Source organism: Desmodus rotundus, chromosome 4 (assembly GCF_022682495.2).
Source record: "Desmodus rotundus isolate HL8 chromosome 4, HLdesRot8A.1, whole genome shotgun sequence".
Taxonomy (NCBI): Eukaryota; Metazoa; Chordata; class Mammalia; order Chiroptera; family Phyllostomidae; genus Desmodus; species Desmodus rotundus.
The window spans coordinates 173,663,735-173,680,543 of record NC_071390.1 but is presented as its reverse complement, the minus strand read 5'-3'; the positions used below and the strand labels follow the sequence as shown (position 1 = coordinate 173,680,543).

The window sequence follows — 16,809 nt, the reverse complement described above, 5'->3', positions numbered from 1 at the left end:
GGAGCTCTGTTATTTTCATTACTTTAGTTCCAATAACATAGTGCTTATTGGTTGGAACTTAAGTATGACATTAAAAAAAACCAAAATTAAGTCATTAAGAATAAGATAAAACAGATCCTAAAATCAATATGAACAGCAGAAAGTTAATCCCATGTATATTATATTGATAACCCAGCCACCCAGCCACGAGGAACAAATTCAAGTCTTGAGTATGATACCCTGACCATGCTGTATGAGGGCAAAGATAACCGCAAATAAATCTTGAACTTTACTTAATAGTTTGTACTGACATACTTCATGTCTTGTAGGTTAGACCAAATGGGTACATAGAACACATACATAAAGTGGGAGCCGAGGAGGAAAACGCTGTGGTGTTGGATTTGAATTGGGGGATCTCTGGGAACTCATCCATGCTTGCAGACGCAAAATCATTTAGCTACGTTGCTATTTTGCTATATTTACTTTACCTGCTCTGACATCTAACTCAACAACATTTGTTCCACACTTGGCATATTCCAGAAACAGTTCATGTTAAGTACTGAGCACTCCACTCAAACTATCTGATTTAATGCTCGCCGTTACACTGTTACACTGTGTGGCATGTACGATTGTTATTAAGACAGTGATGAACTTGCCCGAGGTAATGGCAGAGCTAGGTCTGTTCTGACCCTGGAGTTGGGCTTATAATCACAGTAAATGAGTCAATACAAAGCCTTTTACCCCCATCCTGAAGCACGGTATTCATCTGTGACACTGAACTTGATCCGGCTTCTGGAATAAATAAGCCTATTGAAGAACAGAAGACCCTTTGGAATCGCTTCATTTGCCAATAAGAGTACTTGTGGCATTTGGTAAGAGAGTATTCTAAGTTGCCTGGGAGGCAGGAAGCCCCGGTTTTAGACCCTGCTGTGCCAACCCCAGCCGCACAACCTCGTGCGGGCACACTAGGCCTGTCTGCTCCTCTGCTCCCTCTTCTCTAAATTGAAGGAGAGGGAAGACACGGGGAATCGCACACTCTGATGTCTACAGGGGTTGACGGGTAACACAAAGAGTAAACTGGCCTGATGACTTGTGTCCTGTCTGTGGTGGCAGTGACCTTTCACCTCCAGCCCAGTGTTGCCAGGCAGGTGTGCAGGCCTCCGGTTATCTGATCTTTCAACTCCTCAAGAGGAGCCAGGAACACAGACTTAGGTGACTTTTTTAAAATCTTAAATTAAAATTATAAAAACCACAGCATACCAGCATGGGACCCTGAGGCCAACACCTTGTGATTTTTGGATCAGATGAACTATGACATCCCTTTAAGGGCTTTTGTAGAGAACAAAATGGTCCCTTAAACTATGAGACTCAAAGCCCATTATCTGGTTTATCTTCTCAGAACTTTTCAAGGTTCCATTGGGAGAGTGGACAAGTCCTGGGCCAACACTTACCTGCAGATGAAGTGGGGTCGCAGGGAGGGGGAATGAAGCTAATAGACACTGAGCACCTGTTATTTGTCAAGGACTTGTCAGGTAACATGCCAATTCTATGTGTTAGTAGCCAGGATTCCCCAGAGAAACAGTCAATAGGACGCATATACACATCCTTTTGGTTACATTCTGATCTCTCTCTCCCCCTCTCTCTCTCTGTATGTGTATATATATATCATATATATGAGATATACATTTTCAGGAATTACTGCATACTATTTTTTTTTTAATTTAAGGAATTGGCTTATGTGGTTGTGTAGGCTTGTTACAGAACAGACTGGGGCAGGGCTGAACGATATAAAAGACCCCCGTACTAGGTATGCTTTGCCCGCCACCAAAGGAAAGACATCTCTCAATGCCAGAGATCGGTGAAAAGGGAAGGAATTATTATTATTTAAAATAATACAGACTAAAGTTCTTTAGAATACCCACAAACACGTACAGTCCTTCCTTCTCCCCTTTGCCCAGTCTGGGGTACCGTATCTCAGGAAAGAAGTAGAAGTCCGTGATTCAGGCTCCCGGCACCATCCACGTGGCAAAAAGGGAGCACTTCCAAAGCTGCGTGGTCCCCGAAAAGAGCGTGGTCCCCAAATGAAACGCCGAATGGCTGCTGCGCCTCGGTTTAAATCCCAGCGCCAATCATCCTCTGTAGCCCCATTTCCGGCTCCTCCCACAAGTGGTCACAGCTGCCAGCATCCCAGGGAAGTGTGGCCCTGTGGTGTGGAGCCAATTATCTCCAAGCTCTTCTGGACCTCATTACAAATCCCTATTTGGGGCCCCCCTCCTGGCTGCAGCCTGTTACAGGCTGGCAAGCCTAAAATCTGCAGGGTGGGCCAGCAGACTGGAGACCTGGCATTGCTGATGGAGCAGTTCAAGTGTGAAGGTCATCTGCTGGTGGCATTCCCTCTGCTTGGGGGAGGTCAGTCTTTGTTCTATTCAGACCCTAGGCTGATTGCACGGAGCCCACCCACATCAGGGAGGGCCATCTGTTCTACTCTAAGTCCACCCATTTCAATGTTAACCTCATTCACACAAACCACTCTCTCAGAAACAGTCAAAATACTGTTTGGCCAAATATCTGACCACTGCAGCCCAGTCAAGTTCACACATAAAAATGAACTACCACAGCATTCAGTCCCTATCATGATCGGACACAGTAGACTACTCTCCCCATTTGCAGATAAGGGAACTGGAGTTCTGAGAAGTTACATAATTTACACACAAAAACCCCAAAACAAAACAGGGGCACAGCTGGCATTGAAAGCTACTTCTGTTTGACTGCAAAGTTCATTTCTTCACCCATTTCTGATACTTCATGATGCTTGGAATTAATGCTACTACTTGATAAAGGTAAGACCCAAGTTAGGGATAGATTCCAGGATCGAGGTAGCCAACTGCAGAACACCCGGAGGGCACTCCCCAAGGAGATATGGTCATCCAAGCTGCCTGTACACAGACTACATCACACATGTGCCTTCCTTGAGTCAGGCAGGGCAGCAGCCTAAGGCACCAGAGAATCATTTTCCCACACCTGGACCTTTTTCAGGCTCTGCTACTTTCTAGTGAACACATATTTACCAGGCATTTTCTGCATCCAGGCATGGTGCTCGGGGGCCATGGATAGAGAGGGGTGTGAGCCACATCCTTGGCATCAAGCAGCTAACTGTGAATCTAGTCAGGGAGAAAGGCAAATGCAGTGCTGTGAATGGAGCCCTTTGGGAAACCAGGGAAGACTCCCCTTGTCTCTGGCCCCTGCAACTCTGGGGTCCTGGCCTCTCCCTGGATTTTGTATCTGTGGAGCCTAGCACACTGCCCAGCACATAGTAGGTGTTCAATAAATGCCTGCTGAATGTGTGCATGGGTGAGGGAATAAAGGAAATTACTTATCTACACATCTGTACCCTTAAGGGCAGAGACAATAGCTAACAATGTGGGCTCACAACCTGGACTCTGTGACTTTAAAGCCCAGCCACCCCTCTTACTGGCTGTTGGGATATGACCTCTCCAAGGCTCAGGGTCTTCAACACAAGGGCACTAACAGCACTCACCATGGAGTCCCTGTGTGGCCAAAGGAACAAGGAAAGCAAGTACTCAGGGGAGCGCCCAGCACAGTCAACACTCTGTGAACAGTGACTATTTCATTGTCACAGTCATCATTAATTTCCGCCTTCCTGGTGCCCAGTAGGACTCAATAAGCAATTGTGGGCCATAAACAGGTTCCTAAATTAACTTATCTTGGACCACTGGGGGCAGGGGGACAGGCAGTTCCTCCCTTTCTTTTTCTCTCTGGGTGGTTTCATCTCATCTCGAGGTTACATCCCTGTCAGGAGTCTTTGCTAGTCCGTGAAACCTGGGAGATTAAGGTCATGGAATATGGAGGTTTGGTGCTGTGAGGATGCAGACCTAGTAATCCTTTTCCTTGTTAATTTCCACCTAATCCCTCAGTTATTCCCATCTCTTGAGGAGTCCAGAGTGAAGGAGAAATTAGCTCAAGGGGAGAGAGAGCAGGGCAGCGTTTTGCCCCCCTTCACAGGCAGTCTTTGCGGGGTTAGATGTCTCCCTGAAGCACATTCTGTTAAAAGACCATCGGCCAAGTTAGCCCCACCTGGGAAAGGCCCACTCTCTATAACCAGCTCCCAGCCCTCCACTAGGCCATGGGGACCCTTTGGGGCCACTGGCTTCCCTCGATTTTTCACACATTATCTCTTCAGTGGTAGAAATGCTTCCAGTTCATAAGACATTCGTAAAGAATGTCTCATGCTTTAGGCATCTCTGCATGGGGGCAGATATGTGGAAGTGGAGACTGACTTCAGAAAATCACTGAGATACTGTGGAAAAGTGCTGTGTGGCCTTGGGTGAGTCTCTTCACTTCTCTAGGCTTCAATTTTCCCATCTCTATGATGAGGGGGCTGGACAAGGTTTTTGCAAGGTTTTAGAGCAAGGTGCTTGCTCTCAAAGCCTGTGATCCTTAAACCAGAGTCAATAAATCATCCATGTGTGGAGGAAAAAATGCTGCTTTAGGGACATGAGTCTAGCAGTAGCTTGTAGGATAGACTGAGAAATCTAGGAAACCTTGTAAAAGAGAAAACCAGGGAGGTACTACTCATCAACATCAAGGAAGGTGATCTCTTGTTTTGCCCACAGTCCGAGGGACCAAAGTACCCAAAGCCTCCCCTTCCCCACCACGTGCCATCTGATACCCAGCTAGCTTCCAGTGATTCACGACAATGATTTCCACCTTCCCTAATCAGGGCTGCCCAACTTAAGCCATTTTCTAATGAACACTCTATGATTTCCTAGAAAGTGATGAACATTGCTATTTCCCAGAAGTCTTTGCTATGCTTCAGTGTGTTCCAAGACCAGGGAAAGCCGGGAACACTGGTGAAAGGGATCAACTCCCCTGGCTTCTCATGACCCATCTCCTTTGTTACACTTTGTTCAATCAGATCAGACAGTGCCACTCTGGACGTGACCTCATGTGGAGTCACCCCACAGGACAGACTCATCATTTGGGAGCCGTCAACTTACCTTTACCTCTCACCTTATATCTTGCCCGGGCAGGAATTCATTACCAACTGGAAAAGCTTACATAAAAAAATCCATGTTTCAATTAACTTTCAGGTACTCTTGTTCAGTCAAAAGTTTTTGCCAGAGAGAGGTAGTAAAATATATTTATTTGAGCCAAAAAAGTAAAAAGCCATATGTTTTGGGGGAAGGAATTATATTGTAAAATATTTTGCCTATAATTTGTCCTTTTAGCCCAAGAGTGACGATATATTGATTTTTCTCTCTGACCTGAAAATCAAATATAGTCAGTTAGGAATGAATTCTACATAAACATGTGGCAAAGAAAAAGTAATGGATATAATCTTTGGATGACAGATTCTAGATTGGAGAAATGAAAACATTAGGGTTTGGTCCCAACCTCTCAGGTCCAGGCTCTGCCTTTCTTGGTGTCCACGCGGATTTTGTCAAAGGCCCGATTCTGGGAAAGCTTTAAGTTTCCTTTGTCATGTAATCTATGGGAGGTCAGTGGGAAGTACTGTATCTAAGAGTTCCCTTTTCTCAGTTTCAAAATGAAAATGATTTAGAAAATACTTGAGCTATTTTTTCAGCACTAAAGAATAATAACAACTCTGCATATTCCAAATCTGGAAATTCAAAACTTGCTCACTTCCGTGTGACTGACACATCTTATTTTTGTGTCTTGGGCTTTTCAGAGAATGGAGAGAAGAATTTGAGGTACCGAGTACTATCCATGTAATATAAATATTACAGCAAGTGTTTATTGAAATATTTGATATAATGAATTTATTTATGTAAGGCTTATTTATAAAATGATTTTTATGACTTTGTACATGGAATCACCAAAGAAAATTTGGGAAAAATGCTGAAAAGAAGAAAATAAAAATCACTTCTAATTCCATCACCCAGGGTTAATCTCCGTTTTCATACTTTTGGTGTAATGCTGAACTTAATTCCTGATATAAAGTAGATAACATACAAAGTATTAGTTTATTGACTATCTCCTCAAGTCTTTATTATTGTGAAAGGTGTGTACTTAAAAATGTTTTAAATTGCAATCATTCATAGCCTGTTAAGTGTTTTGTAACCAGCTAGTTAATATATATCTCAAAATTACCAGCCAAAATGAGTTCGTTTCAAAACAGTACCCTTGGAAATACTTTCCTGACTTAAAACAAGTTAGTAGAAGTTTTCCTCTGAACCAGCCTAAGACATATGTGTGTTGTAGGTCAAGTTCCCTGGGAAAGAGACTTTGAGAAGAAGATTTGAGAGCAGAAAGTTTACTAGGTGCTCTTGAGATCAAGACTTCGGGAGGGAGGCAAAAGAATCGGGTTTGGGAGAAAGGAGGTGTGTAGCTCAGCAACACTCCTCCGCCACAAGAAAGGATGAAATCTGATTTTTAGGCAAGTCCTTCAACCTAGTATTTACCAATTATGAGGATGATATTTTATTTTTCATCTTCCTTAATTCTTCGAATATTTCTTCAACTAGGGTGCTATTTCTTGGGCCCTTAAAGCCTTCAGACATGTTTCTTAGGGGAAGTGTGGCGACTTCAGAGAAGCACAAAGGAGTTCACCAAGCAGGAACTACAGTTGGTATATTTCCTCCTGTTCATTTTTATTTTTAGAGTAAAGAACAACTAAATATTTTTTTAGAAACTAGCTATTGACCTCAAACAATTTTGAAAAGTCCAAAAATGAAGACAAACTCACTCATAAACTTATCTTTGTTGATCCTTAGTATTTTGTCTATGAAGTTTTAAATTGTTTTTAAATAATTGAAGTCTCATTGGAGACATAATTTGGGGAGATTAATTTTTCCTTTGTTTTTATTTTTATTAGATTTCATAGGTGACCATATTTACAGTCAAAAAGTTTTAAAAAACTTGTAAAAATCCAGTCTCTTGACTTCACCAACCCCCCTTTTCCTCTTCTCCAAAAACAAACTTGTTCAACTCTTTTGGTGTAACTTACAATGTACAGTGTCTTACGTTTGAAGAGCTGAGGTATGCGTTAAGGAAACCTCGAAGACATAATAGTCTTGACCCAGACTTTTATTGCAGTGTTATTTCTATCATAAACTGGTAAACACATCCATAGATCAAATAAATAAATAGAGTGTGATACCTTCTTGGGGGATTTGGTTATGCAGTCATAAAAATTAGCTTTGAGGAGGTTTCCCAATAATTTGGAAAACTCCTATGTTGCTATGTTGCTATGTTAAGAGATATAAAGTGAGCTAGAGACATCTGATGAGAGATGGTGGATGGAGCACAAGCATTCACCTTTGCTGACTTCCAGACCACATCAAATGAGAGTACGTGCGACATATAAAGACAGGCACAAACCTTTCAGGACAAAAGCTTTGGGACACAAGTTAATGGCAACTACGTTTTGGGAGATGGAAAACCTTTGGTTGAGTGGACTTGGCAAATCCAAAAAGCTAACTCTAAGCTAATACAGGGGAAGGCCAAAGTAATACAATTTTTTACTACATTGTATAGGCTGACTTACATCCCCCCCCCCCAAATTCATATATTGAAGTCCCAATCCTCAGTAGCTCAGAATGTGACTATTTGGAAACAAGATCTTTCAAGGGGTAGTTAAGTTACAAGGAGGTCATTAGGGTGGGCCTTTATCCTATGTGACTGGTGTTTTCAGAAGAGGAGGCTAGGACACAGATATACACAGAGGGGATGGCCATGTGAGGACACAGGGAGAAGATAGCCATCCACAAGCCAAGAAGAGAGGCCTCAGAAGAAACCAGCTCTGCTGACACCTTGATCTTGGACTTCTAGCCTCTAGAATTGTAAGAAAATAAATGCCTGATGTTTAAGCCCCTCAGGCTGTGGTACTTTGTTAAGGCAGCCCTAGCATATGAATACACTGCCAGTCCCTTTTTAGGAAATGATGGAACCAAATGCTTCTGGAATTGAAGGGAGAGTGGTGTATGAGTCCAGAGGGAGCATTCTGTAAAGGTCTGCATAAGAAGTAGCTGAGCCTTGGCCAGGGGGCTCAGCAGTTTGGAGCATCATCAAAAAAGGTTACAGGTTTGATCCTTGGTTAGGTTGTGTAGGGAGGCAACCAATCGATGTTTCTCTCTCACATTGATGTCTCTCTCTCTCTCTCCCTGCCCCTCTGTTCCTCTCTCTCTAAAATCAATAAGCATATCCTCAGGTGCGGATTGAAAAAAAAGTAGCTGAAACCTCTGTATCCCCTCCTTGAATGTGACCCTTCCACCCAGAAAGATGACTGGAGGTTTATTTTAAGAGGATAAAACAGAGAGGATCTCTAATAGTCTTATCCGATCACAAGAAAGGACAATGGTACTGTACAAAAACCGCAAAGAAGAATTAAGTAAAATTGACATTCCGAATGCTGAGACATTGCTCCTACCCTCCTTGCCCTAATCAATCTCCATGAAACTGGAGTGTGGCTGAGCCATTCAGAAGAGATTTGAAGAATCTCATCTAGTGATTTTGACAGCCCAACACTTCTGGGGTTTCCCTCAGTGCAACAGCCCAGCCAGACCACCGTATAGAGAAGCCCACTTTCTGCAAGCACTCTTGCTTCTGTTCCGTGGGCTCATAACTTCCAGTGGGTGCTTCAAACCTAATTCATTTCCTTCCCTGGGCACCAGAGCCTCTTGAATTCCCGACTGAGCCCTCTCAAAGGAAAACCTCTTCACAGAGCTTCTCTTTCGTCTCCTCGTGTACCTTGTATAAGTCTGCTTATCGGAGGAAGATAGACACTCAAAGGGTAATTAAAGAGAGTTCTAAGAGGGGTTATTTTCCAAAGGTGTAGACAGGGTGTATGAACCAATAAAGGGTGCTGAAGCACCAGAGGGTAGCAACAGCGGGGAGCTGTTATCACCTCGCATAGGGGTGTTACTAGAACCTGGGAGTGCTGTGGTCCTTGGGGAGGGGCTTTCTGCCCAAAAACGGTGGGCATAGTGCATCACATGTGCACACAGTGTAATTTGATGCTCTTTGTCTTTCTCCCATGCTTGCTGCCTACTTGTTGCAAGGTGGGTGCTCTACCCAAGACAGGTTGACTTGAAGGAGGAAGAGCAAGGAAGGCTGGCCTAGCCATGCCTTTACCTTTAGTCAAACAAACAAAACAAAACAAGAAAATCTCCCCAGAGTCTCCTAGCAGAATTCTGCTTATGTTTAATTGGCTGCAGATGTGTCACATGAGTAACTCCAGCTGCTATGGAGCTTGAGAAAGTAAGGATCTATCTCATTGTTGTCCACCCCTGCGGTAGAAGTGGCATTGGAGAAAGGGGATGGAGATATCTATTGATTTGGCCCCAAAATAGTCCTTGCTCCTGTTTCCTCATTCATCTTCTTCCTTCTAAGTTTTCCTTCAAAAACTTTTAGAGACCCTGTAACAAATTACTGTAAACTGGGTGGCTCAAACAACAGAAATCGGTTCTCTCATGGTGCTGGAGGCTGGAGGTCCAAAGTCAAGGTGTCCGCAGAGCCAGGCTCCCTCTGAGGCTCTGGGCAGGGTCCTTTCTTGCCTCTTCCCAGCGTCTGGCAATGGCTGTTGATCCCCCGCATTCCTTGGCCTGCAGCTTCAGCGCTGTACTCTGTCTGTCATCACGCAGTATGTCCCTCCTCTGAAAAGGCCATTGCTCATGCTGAATCAGGGCTCACACTGATGGCCTCATCTTAATTTGATAATGTCCGCGAAGACCCTATTTCAAAATAAGGTCACGGGCATAACTACTGGGGATTCAGATTTCAACATTTTGGAGGAACACCGTTCAACCCATAACATGCATATAATAGGTACCATTTTTTCCCGGGCACTTAGTTAGGGACAAGAACTATTCTATGAACTGCATATATTTCATTTTTTAAAGTTGTGCCAAAATTTAAGAAAATATAAAATAAAAAGCTCAGCTTCTGGGATAGAAAATGACCCTGAGCCAATTCATCATCTCAAAAATGACTTAAGCTCTATAAAAAGTTTACTGATGATTTTCTGGAAGTGGAGACTTCTATTTCATTAAAATAGGATTTGACTTACACAGGTTTTGTTTACATAAAGCTTTTAAAAGTTGGGCTCTATTATGAAAAAGAAAGCCCACCTATAATAAATCTAATGAGTATACTTCCAAATTCTGTCAGGAAGCACATTCCCTTTTGCTGACTTCTGAGAAATTGTAAGCTGAAATACGTCCGATCAAGTAATTAGGGAGAAGAGTAAGTTGGTATGTAATTGAGAGCTGAACTGTTCAGTACCAACTAAACACGGTTATGCTTTGTAGCTTTTCATTCTGTAATTAAAATTTTGAAATTCAAGTTGTTTATGCGACTAGAATAGAGTATGAAGAGAAAGAATAGGAACTTCATTATCACTTTTGGAGAGCCTGGAATTGTGTTCTAATCTCAGCTCTGCTCTTCACTCCTTTTTTGAGTTTGGGTGAGGTGATAACTCATCTGCAACCCGTTTTTTAAAACCATGCTGGGGGCACAATTCTGTAGGCTGGGAATCTGAGCAGGGTCCTGAGGAACAGCTTATGACTGCCCCCCTGTGGTCACAGCTGGGGTGGCTCGTCTGGGACTGGAGCATCCAAGATGGCCTCATCCACACGTCTGGTCTGGTGCCTTAGCTGGAATGGATTAACGTCTGGTGACTGTCAGGGTGACTGGTCCTTACTCTTCTTGTGCTGTCGGCTGGTATCACTCATATGTCTGGAATCTAGATTCTTGTCCATGTGGTCTTTTCTGTCCCCATGGGAAGCTTGGACTTGTTTCTGAGGTCAGCTGGATTCCCCTCGGAGTGGAAGAAGAATGTGGCTTCCCAGGCCCAGAAGTCCCAGAGCAGCGCAGTGGCTGTGTTCTGGTGGTTAAAAAACAAGTCACAAGGCCAGCCGTGGTTTCAGGGCTGGGGACACTGATTCCTGTCCTAATGGGCAGAGGGGCCTAGTGACCGTCTTTGCAGACAATCCGCCATGGAAACCGGGAAGGAAAGTCAGCGTTTGCCACACTTCTCTACCAACCTGTCTCCTCTCGGTGTTGAAGTTTAAAATTAAAGAGTACTCAAGGCCTAGCTCGGGAGAGGACAGAGTTTTAAAGAGGAGAAAAGAAATAATGAAAGAAAAAGGAAATGGAATTCAATAGTAATTCTGATAAGCCTGTACACATTTAAACTGGGAGTGCCAGCAGCCACAGCTGCCTGTCACTAATCCCGTATCCAGTGCGGACAGCGTAAATCAACCCCAAACTTTCTAGTGAAGTCCATTCACGTCCTTACCACTCTCCTCAAGACAAGGCTCTAGACAACCATGGCCAACCTAATAGTTTGAAAAAACAGAAGACGCCTACTGCCCACACTGGCCCAGCTGCTGAGGGGTAGGGGAGACGTGACTATTTTGAATACACTCCGTAGGTTGTTCCTGATATTCCCTGCCCACTCCTGGCTGAGCCCGCCTGCTTTAACCCCTGAGCTAGGAATTGCTACAGACCCTTAATAAAGTGGTTCTCTTACAGGACTGAACTTAGTTCTCACAACACAGCTAAACGATGAGGAGATTGAGACTAGAAGAAGTTGAACGATTTGCCCAAATTCCACAGTGGGATGGTGGTGGCCCAACCAATCTCTTTCTACTGCCTGTAAAGTCCCACACAATCCCAGACTCTCTGAATCACGGGCCCTGAAAGCAGAATGATGCCAACAGGTCCAAGACCTTGATTTATAGGTTAGGAAACAAAGGCCCAGCCTGATAAAGGTCTTGCCAACAGTCTAGTCCAATAGGACAAGTTAACTTCAGGGCTACAGCCCAGGGTTCCTGATTCTTAGGGAACACAGTTTCAGCGGAGTGAGTCAATGCAACTTGGCCGACTTCAAACTTTTGGCTCATCCAGCTGGCTGATCTGTGTTCTGAAATCAGGTAGGGAAGGCGGTGGTTTCTCACAGATTCTGACCCACAGCCTGAAGCAGCCTCTGTTCTGTTGTCTCCATTCTGTTATCAAGGCTATGGATCATTTAAACAAATCTTTAGGTTGCAATGAGCTTACCCAAACAGGGTGGTAAAGATATGAAATATGCTCCTCTGCCAGATTTTGTTACTTCCTGTCATGTAATATTGTAATAGGAGGAATTTCATGCAATCCCTGAGGCACTTTGTTAAGAATAAAATGTTTAAAAAATCTGACGAGTATGCATGGGTAAACAATCTCACGAGCTTCTCAAACTTTATGTAATCGAAGTGCAACCTCTCAAAAGAGAGGTTTCCAGGCTGGAAATCATAACGAAAGGACAAGGAGACACGTCAGGGGTTGCCACGTGTTGAGCACTATGGTTTATATAGCACTCACCTGTATTAACTCGTTTAGCCTCTACAAACTGGGGGTGCGGTGAGCATTGTAAGCCCAGTCATGGATAAGAAAATGAGATCCAGAGAGGTTTTCCATCTTCCAGCATCTGTACCCACACACTACCTTCCCAACTACCACCTCGGGTGATGTCGGAAACTCATTTTGTAGACTAGATCCTACTCCTCCAGCCTATTCGAGAACATTTTCCAAACAATTCTCCTCTATCATCTATAATGCCACTTGGTTTTGGCTTTTTGCTAGATTATCCTTATCAGCATGTAAACATACAGCCAATGTTTCCATTGAACAAGAAACTGACATATAAACAAACAAATACTTTTCTGGACTCTTGCATTGGTGACCTCATTTAACTCCCTTTTGCAACAAAATTCCATGGAAGAAATAAACTAAATTTACTAAAGTAAACTAACGTTACTTTAGTAAGTAACTAAACTTACTAATTCCTACCCTTTCCTCCCATTCTCTCTTGAAGTCACCCCATCTGCCTTTGGGCGCATCTCTCCACCAAGAGAGCTCTGGCCAAGGACGTAACAAACCCCGTATGTTGCTAAACCCACAGATCCTTCACCCTCCTTGGCATTTGACACAGCTGATCACTGCATTCTCGGTAATACGCCTTCTTCACTTGTCTGCTGGGATGCTGTTGCTGTTGGTTTATGTCCTACCTTACTGCCCCCTCCTCTCTGTCTCCTTTGCTGCTTCCTATTTTTCATCCAAACCTCTTTACTTTGGGGGCCCAGGTCTCAGTCCTTGGACTCCATCTGCTGCCTTGGTTGTCTCTAATCTAATGGTTCGGATACCATCCATGTACTGATGATTCCTACAACTGGATCTGCTCTCCAAACCTCTTTCCTGAACTTTAGACTCAAGTATGCAACTCTCTCTTGAAATTACCACTTGGCTATCTAAGAGCTATTTCAAAATCTGATGTATTCCAAATGGATTAGTCCCCATCCACATCCCCCAAAACTCTTAGGGGATTCTTAGGCTTCACCTCTCTCTGTCGTTGGCAACTTTCTCCTTCCAGTGGCTTTCTGTTTATAACCACATTCTGTATCAGGCAGTTCAATCTCTTGGCTTTCTCTTTATACACCACACCCCGTACCAGCCCCATCAGTTGTAGTTTCAAAATATTTACAGAATTTGCAATTATATTGTCATTTTACTTGTTGTCCGTGATCCAAGATACTTTTACCCCTTGTTGGGATTCTGGCAGCAAGCTCCTACCTGGTCCCGCTTTTGCTCCTGCTGCTTTATAGTGTATCTTCCACAAATCAGCCTCAGAGCAGGAAACTCCTCTGCTCAAAACCATCCAGTAACTCCTCATCGCTCTTAAGTAAAAGCCGAAAGCCTTCCTGTGGGCCTCTCAGGCCCTCATGTTCTCTCAGCCCCTGTCTCCTACTTCTCCTTCACCTTCATCCCTCCTCCCACCTCATGGAGCTCCGTGCTAGTCCTCAGCACACCAGGCCCACCCCTGCCTCAGGACCTTGGCACCAGCTCTTCCCTCTGCCCGAAATCCTTTTCCCCAGTTAGGTCCCTCCCCTTTTCCGTCCCCCCCCCCCCCCTCTGCCCCACAGGCCTCCTTCCCATTGAGGCTTTCTCTGATAAGTCTGTCTGGAGTGTGACTCAAGTCTTCATCTCCCTTACCCCATTACTGGATGCTTTATTTCTTAATGTACTTATCAGGACAGTATAATCTGTTTGTTTTTATGTCTATTGTTTATTATCAGCCCCTCCCCACACTGGAATGCAAGCCCTTCGCAGGCTGAGACGCTTGTCTGTTTAGTTCTCTAATGTGCCCTGATTTCTGGAACAAGGCAGGGCACATAGTAGGTGCTCAACAAGCCTTGGATGAGTGGACGAATGAAGTCAGTTGCCCGTGCTGCCTGTTGTACTCCCAGTAGTAAATACGCAGTCCTGGTCTGCTCACCTCCAACGTACTTGCACTTTTCACTTTGTCACAGTGCCCGCAGTTCAGCTTGCTGAGGCCCAGGCAGCATCGGAAGTGCTTTCTATAGGCTATCTCATTTGATCTGAAAAATAATTTTATGGGGCAGATGCTAATACACTTGGTAGTTCCATTTATGATATAGGGTTATGACATGGGTAACAACATAGGGCTTCTATTTGATTTTTGAAATTCAGTTTGTTGCTGGGTGATAGGATTTCCCCCCTTGAAATAGATAGGGCATCTACATTATTCAATAGTCAAAACTGTTTGGAAAGATGAACATAGAAAAGCCTGTTTCCTAGTTATATTACTTTAGACATATTTAGCCACTCATGGCCGATTTCCTCATCTGCAAAGTGGGAATAAAGTTTTCTATCTCATAGAGCTGTTGCATGGATTAAATGAGGGAACCTGTGTAAAATGCCCTGTGTGGTGTTGTTCCAGTGTATGTACTCAAAAAACAATAGCAACTTAAACCATTTTAATATCACTTTCACCACTGGGGCTTCCCAATATTCTAACAAGCTTTCTCCTCTGCATCTAAAACATCTAAATGTACCTGGTGGTATAAAGAGAAGACCTTGTCTATAGACCAATGGAGATGAACTTGAGCTTGTGTCAGATCCCAGGAATTCAAGAGTGTTCTCCCAGGTTGCTCTGCATGAACAACACAGACAGAGGTCAGGAAGGAAGCGTTAGACCCTTAGACCCATTCCTCCAAAGCCTCCAGTCTAGTGTTGCACGAAACAAAGCTGGAAATGAGGCAAACAATGCAAGAATAAGGGAGCTGCACATTGGAAAAGGATTTCAGGGCATTATCTGGCCCAGTCCCCTGGCCTTTTAGGTGGGGCTGATATTCATTACCTCCATTTTACAGGCATCAGGGTCCACTGGGCTCAGTGACTTGGCCCCACAGGGTGAGGGCAGAGCAAAGGGGGTGAGACCCAGGTTTCTGTGAGGACTCGAAGCAGCAGATCCATTGTTACACATTCAGATGCCCACAGGCGGGTGATGGGAGCCTGTGACGTGGGCAGTGGAGACTATGGCGAAGCGGGGGCAGCCGTACTCTGTTCTAGTGAATTGTTGCCACGGTCCCCATGGTGTTGCTATATTTTCAAGTTTCTAAAGAGAATTGGAAATTTTTTAGAGATTTTCAAATGGGAGCAAAAAGATGTGACTGTGGTATTTATCTATGAGGGGGGTAGTATTTACCTAAGAGGGATTTTTAACAATAATGATAACACTTGAAAATAATATAGTGGTATAGCTCAGTGGATTGAGCATGGGCCTGCAAACCAAGGGGTTGCCGGTTCAATTCCCAGTCAGGGCACATGCCTGGGTTGCAGGCCAGGTCCCCAGTGGGGGGCATGCAGCTGGCAACCACACACTGATGTTTCTGTCCCTCTCTTTCTCCCATCCTTCCCCTCTCTATAAAAATAAATATAAAAAAGAGAAAGAAAATAATATAGTATTGCATGCCAATATACTTTAATAAAAAAGTTTTAAAAAAAGAAGGTCCTGTGTCTCCTTTTGCTCAACTGGCTTAAGCAAACAGCTGGTTCTGGAAACCACACAGCACATTCTCCATTCAGCTCAATTCCAGTGTTGAAGGGATATTGAAGATGCTCCAGGCTTCGGCACCCATGAATTCCTGTACGCATGGCAGTTACTCGGTAGGCCACAGGAAAGGTGTTGAAAGCAGGTGATTCGCTACTGCGTTCAGTAAGAAGTTGTTTCAACCCCACCCTGAAGGCCTGGTGGGCAGAGAGGTTTGATGTCCTCCCAGCTGTCTCCAGGCTCAAACGTTGTAAACCCAAGTTTGATCACTTAGTGTTTGCCTGCAGATTTTTTAAATAGGGGTGCTCTTACAACCCAAGAATCATCTGTGAAACAGTGAGCTGCCAATGGTTTAGCTGGTTGATCTTTAGGTGTCAGAGCACTGTGGTTCTTACTGAACACTAATACAGTGATTGGCTCCAGGGTAACAAGTACTGAGGGATGGCTCTCTCAGCCAGACCTAAGAAACACCACTCTGAAGCAGCTACCAACCAGTGCTAGTGAGACTCGACTAAAATGGGAAGAGGAAACCTTGAATCCATTACCCAGAGGGAGCTGACAGCTTGATTTCTCCAACCTCAAACCATCAGGATCGGTCGAGAGAAAATCATCTGCGAGTAAAACTTTTGTTACGGTTGTTTTAAGAATACATTATTGTCGTAAAATGGTTTTCTTACTCAGAAAAGTAACAGGATGGGGAATTCATTGTAAAACTCTATGAAACTGATTTTATTCCAGTATCCATCTGACAACTGTAATTGAAAATTAAAAAAAAAATTATTGTTAAAAAAGGAAATAAGTAAATAAAAATAAAACCAAAAAACAAATAAAATGTTTTTGTTTTTTTTTCTGTGGGAGGCAACTCACCCACCATGCCCCTACCACTAGTACAAGCTGCTAAAGGGAGGGACCTTGACTTCCCTATCTCTGCATTCCCGAGGCTTGGGCCAGTACTTAGA

At 43.9% G+C, this 16,809-nt stretch overlaps 1 long non-coding RNA gene across 1 annotated transcript; it reads right to left on the bottom strand.

Annotated features, from left to right (window-relative positions):
- Window positions 1–14,057: 14,057 nt before the first annotated feature.
- On the bottom strand, window positions 14,058–15,384 carry LOC123477994 (uncharacterized). Its single transcript, XR_006653088.3, has 3 exons — window positions 15,158–15,384; window positions 14,853–14,950; window positions 14,058–14,375 (listed from the first exon to the last, which is right to left on the bottom strand). It is a non-coding gene; the product is annotated as an uncharacterized lncRNA (long non-coding RNA).
- Window positions 15,385–16,809: the final 1,425 nt, after the last annotated feature.